Raw genomic sequence first — 6000 nt, 5'->3', positions numbered from 1 at the left:
AACTGGCATCCATGATTACCAAAGTAAGCCGGGCAATTTCCTCATAAAGCTCCGGAGGCAAAGATTCCATTAGAGCATTCAGGTTGGCCGGTTTGCGGCTGAGAGTGTCAGCAATCACATTAGCTTTGCCCGAGTGATAATTTATACTGAGGTCATAATCCTTAACCAACTCGAGCCATCTTCGCTGAAGAAGGTTCAAATCGGGCTGAGTGAAGATATACTTGAGACTCTTGTGGTCGGTAAATATCTGGCACCTCTTTCCAATAAGATAGTGTCGCCGAATCTTCAAAGCGTGCACCACCGCAACCAATTCCAAATCATGAGTGGGATAATTTCCCTCATGTGGTCGTAGTTGTCGGGATGCATAAGCCACAACCTTGCCATCTTGCATAAGTACGCATCCAAGGACTTTTCTGGAGGCATCACAGTAGACATCAAAACTATGGTAGATGTCGGGAAGGGTCAATACTGGTGCTGACGGCAGTCTTGTTTTTAGCTCCTTGAAACTCCATTCGCAGTCCTCAGTCCATTCAAACTTCTTATCCTTCTTTAGGAGCTCTGTCATGGGCTTGGCAATCTTGGAGAATCCTTCAATAAAACAGCTATAATATCCGGCTAGTCCAAGGAAACTTCGGATTTCTGAGACTGTCGTGGGTGTGGCCCAATCAAGCACATCTTTTACTTTGCTTGGATCCACATCTATTCCTTCTGCCGAAAGAACATGCCCTAAAAATCCAACTTGCTTGAGTCGAAACTCACATTTGCTGAACTTGGCGTAAAGCTAATGATCGCGGAGTCTCTGCAAAACAGCTCGGAGGTGTTCCTTGTGCTCATCTTCGCTTTTTGAGTAAATGAGGATGCCATCGATGAACACCACCACAAATTTTTCCAAGAAGTCCATAAACACCTTATTCATCATATGCATGAAGAAGGCTGGGGCGTTGGTGAGACCGAATGACATAACGGTATACTCATGGAGACCATACCGAGTGGTGAACGCGGTCTTGGGAATATCTTCCTTCTTTATTTTGAGTTGATGATATTAGGTCCTCAAATAAATTTTGGAGAATACTTTGGCCCCACTGAGTTCATCAATCCTTTGTAGCGGATACTTATTTTTGATGGTGACGTCATTCAGCTGTCGGTAGTCTACGCACATCCGAAGACTGCCATCCTTTTTATCCACGAATATCGCGGGTGATCCCCACGGTGAAGAGCTTGGGAGGATGTATCTATTCTGCAGCATTTCATCTAGTTGTTTCTTTAATTCCACCAATTTTGATGAAGGCATCCAATAATATTTCTTGTGTATCGGTGTGGTTCCAGGAACCAAGTCAAGTGCAAACTCCAGTTCTCTGTCTGGCGGCATTCCTGGTAATTCCTCAGGAAATACATCGGGATACTCACTGACCACCGGAAGCAATTCCACCTCTTCAGCCACGGCAGTGAAAACCATATCCTTCTTGGGTATGCTTTTGCGGGCATAACTACTTGTGGTGCGACCCTCCTGATTTGCCATGGTAACTTCTCTGGTCGCACAGTTGATGCATACTTGGTATTGGGTCAACCAATTCATTCCCAGAATAATATCCAATTTGTCAGAATTGATGATTATCAGAGACGTTGGAAACTTTACTCACTTGATATCAATTTCTAGATTATGACAGACCAGATTGCTTCTGAGCAAGGATCCCGAGGATTGTACCAGCATATGTTTTCCCAAAATCGAGCAAGGAAATTTGTTTTGGGCAGCAAAACTCCGCAAAATAAAAGAGTTGGAAACCCGAGAGTCAAATAAAATTATGGCAGGTATGTTATTAATAGGAAACATACCAACGACGACTTTCGGGTCCTGTTGGGCTTCATCGGCGGAGATATGATGGATTTTCCCTCGGATGGCACTCGGGCCAGGATATGGCTCCAGATAGTTGACTTGCGATCGGAATGGAGCTGTTGGCTTGCCGTTCTTGGGGCACTGTCTGGCGTAATGTCCGGTTTGCCCACAACTGAAACAGGAATTGTTGCGCTGACAATCTTCACGTACCGGGCTGGTCACGATATTCTTGACTTGAGTGGTGGTCTTGTTGACATTTTACTGCCAGTTCGGTTTGTACTCAACCTGAGTCTGTTGCCACGTACGAGCCTTCTGCACGGGCTGCATATCCTTCTTAGGCTCAAATTTGTGCTTGTGGTCATTATTAGTTGGCCTGCTGTCGTGCATGAGCTTGTGTTCCCTTTCTGCAATGAGAGCCTTGTTCACCAGAGATTGGAAGTACGGAAAATCAAACATGGTGAGAGTGCACCTGAGATGCTGATTCAGTCCTCCAAGAAATCTGTCGACCTTCCGTTCTTCAGTGGCCACATCATAGAGTGAGTAGCGGGCCAAATGGTTGAATTTATTTAGGTACTCACCGACTGACATGCTTCCCTGAGTGAGAGAGAGGAATTCGCACTGCTTGATTTTCATAACTCCGGAGGGAATATGATACTTGCGGAAATGATCCTTGAATTTGGTCCAAGTAATTTCCTCGTCTGCGGGCCACATGGCCTTAGCATTATCCCACCATATCGCTGCAGCTCCTTCAAGATAATGCGTCGCGAAAGGAACCTTGTCTCCTTCTTCATTGTGAGCAATTTCCAGTTTCTTCTCAATAGTCCTTAACCAATCATCAGCGTCCAATAGATCAATAACTTGACTAAAACTGGGAGGCTTGGTTCGCTGGAAATCTGACAGCTTGGAGTAATGACCATTATGATGTCCATTCTACCCAACCATAACTTGCACACTTTTCAGTAGTTCCATCAGATCGTTGTTCCTTCTTTCTTCAAACATTCGCATGATTTGCTCAGTAGAAGGCGAATGTGGCGGTGGAGGCGGAGGTGGCTGATACGGCTCGGGGGATTGTCCTGTCTATCTTGCGGAGCGACGATCAGGGACATCCTCACAATCTTGGCTGCTGTTGCCTCCCCGCGGCATCCTATTATTTATTTTCCAAATGCAAAGCAACCGCGATGAGAAATATCCAAAAATGGGGGAAAAGCCAGTGACAAATCCAGAAGAAAACAGCGAAAGAAACCAAGGCGAATAAAAAAGAAAGTTCCAACATAATTATACATAGACTCAACGTAAGAGTTTAAACATCATGACAGGGTCATTACCCTCATACATGAAACTAAGCATCATAACACGTGCGTCTACATCCAAACATCATACTCATGCCGATGGGATACTCTAGCGATCTACTGCTCGGATGGCGCTGCTGCGGGCTTCTCTCCTGAGCCGGACCCAGATCATGAATTGATAGTGGTGACCTCCGGGTTAAGAGAGACGCGACCACGCTGCCTCGAGGACTCTCCCTCAAGGCCAGGCGCGAGATGGGATCTAAGCATAGGAGCTATAGGAGTAGCGACAAGAGAAGCCCACGCAGTAGGAGCACTGCGAGGGGTTACTGCCAAAGGCTGGTGGAACGTATGGAGTGAAACCGACAGTAGGGAGAGGGTTCCTATTACGACCAGTCGCGAGAGCTGTCCGGGCGCGGGCTAGCTCCCGAGCTAACTCGTAGTTCAGGAGGTAACTGGCAGTGATATAACGGGAAAGGTGGCTAGTAGGATGATCGCACTCCGGATTAATCAAAGGAAAGCGGATACGCCCATTCTCGTGCAGAGATGGGTAGTAAAAGAAACCTGGGTGGGTGTGCATGCAAACCTCATTGTGGAGCAAGTCTACAAGAGCTTCGATTGCAGCAAACTGGACCGCCTGAGAAGGCATAGAAGCGAGACCACCCTAAGTAGAATGAGTGTAAGCACCAGAAGGGGAACTGTAGTGTAGAGTGACCTTAGCATAATACTCGTACAATGCTCCGGCAAGATGCTCCCGATACACCTGATACTCTGGATCAGCACCCTCTGGATAGAGTCATCGCCACACGTTCTAAAGCAGGTGCGGCGATGTGTACGGAGCTGGCGCAGGATGGTACAAGATTGGAACAGGAGCCATCTACACTCACAAGTCACAACCATCATACGGTTAGTGATAAGAACAGATAACCATGAACGCAATGCAGCAACCAATTTCTATGACTACCGACACTCAGACGAAACTATTTACCGTTCCACTAATGCACTAATGGTCTAGCGTGTCCTACAATCAGCGCAGCTCTGATACCAAGCGTTGTGGCACCCCGGCTCAGAGCAACCGGTTTACCTTGCATTGCCAGCCCAGAGATTAAGTCTTCCGGCAACACACAACAACATGGTACAGAAACAACCGCTTTATTGATGCTAGCGGATTAGACGAGTCTGATATTACATCGAGATAAGGGCCAAGCGGCACACACGGTGCGGCTGAACAGTATGTACATTACTTAATGAACATCAAGGGGCCTCGATAACACGAACTACGTGGCAGCGGAAAAACAACGAAGTGGAACTGCATAGCACAGGGACACCGACGTGGACACGGCCTAGACGCGGGAAGCTCTCCGATGCGAAACGACTTGCCTGAAAACTGGCATGACACACCAGGTCAATACATTGAATGTACTTGCAAGCTCACAACAAACATAAGCATAATGAAAAACAATATCATGACCATTAATCAGGTTAATGCAATGCAAGCAATACTACTAATGCAGTGAAACCAAAATATGCACCGAGTCCCACCTTACCATACGGGGTACCTCGTAACCAAACGGTGATCATACCCGGATCACAACTGAAACCAATCACTCATGATCAGCTCATGATCTCGAGATTCATCAGTGCAATCAACAGTTATTTAGTGTGCAAGATTAATTATAAAAGTTGATCCATGGTGTGACTTACTTCCAAGTTGTGCCCATAATCGAGGACGCGACTATCGATAGATTTAATACACTCTGCAGAGGTAGCACACTTTACCAACACCACGGAATCCAGGGCTCGCCCTCCCATTCGGGTGGACCAACGGCATTCCGACGAAACCCTCCCCTTGCCATGACACTCTCCCGGCCACTCCGACAAACTCACTCTCAGGGCTATGTCCTGGGTGGCCCCGTGTCTACCAAAGACACCAACGGCCACCGTCGTGGCAAAACGGTCCCAAACGGGGACAAGGTACCATAAAAACAAACAGCCACACAAGGCTATGTCTGCTTACCGGGCCAAGGTATGCATGCCCATAACCTTCCCTCGTTGGAGGCACCGGCGAGAGGCACAAGAAAGGATCAAATCAAGACCTCCCACAAGGTAAATGTGGTCGCGCTGAGGAAACCCGATTCAGTGGCACCATGACTTGATCAACATCATATTCAAGTTGGACATTATTAACAGGTTTAACTTCAATAAAAAAATTTAAACTACCAAGTCATACGATGCCGTGATCATGCAACTACTCGACATGCAAAGCATGCAACTCCCATGCACAGATCAAACTTATCAACATAACATTCTTGCACTACTCAAGATTAAATTTACTGGTTCTACCTCAAATTTTATTATCATGCAATATTTTGATTAACTCATAATTTATATGAAAATATCACTAGCAAGAGAACTATCATTATTTATCATAGCAATATAACTAAAGCAAAATTTTATTCTACTGAACCAAACTAGTCCATGCATTCAACCAGTAACTTAAACAAGCATTTCAACCATGACAAATAACTAGCAAGCAATCATATGTATTTAATAAATTTTTAAAATGCATATAATAAAACATATTCAAGTAGAAAGATTCATAGATACTGAAATGATAACCATCCAAATGCTGGTGTGGCTTGCCTTAGTGCAGAGGAGAGTCTCACTCCTCCTGGTTGTCTTCAAGGCAAGTTCCTTCTTCTGAAAATATTTAAAAACCACAAAACAACATATCAAAAACCATTCTGAAAATCACCAAAAATTCTCGACAGCAAGGAAAATTCCACCTTTTGGTGTGCTGCTAGAGCTTTCTGAAACAAACACAATGCAAGAATCAACTCATTTGGACTTATAGGCTAAAAGTTGAGGCTGGTCAAAGTT

This window comes from Aegilops tauschii, chromosome 6, assembly GCF_002575655.3.
Source record: "Aegilops tauschii subsp. strangulata cultivar AL8/78 chromosome 6, Aet v6.0, whole genome shotgun sequence".
Lineage (NCBI taxonomy): Eukaryota > Viridiplantae > Streptophyta > Magnoliopsida > Poales > Poaceae > Aegilops > Aegilops tauschii.
This window is presented reverse-complemented; position numbering follows the sequence as displayed.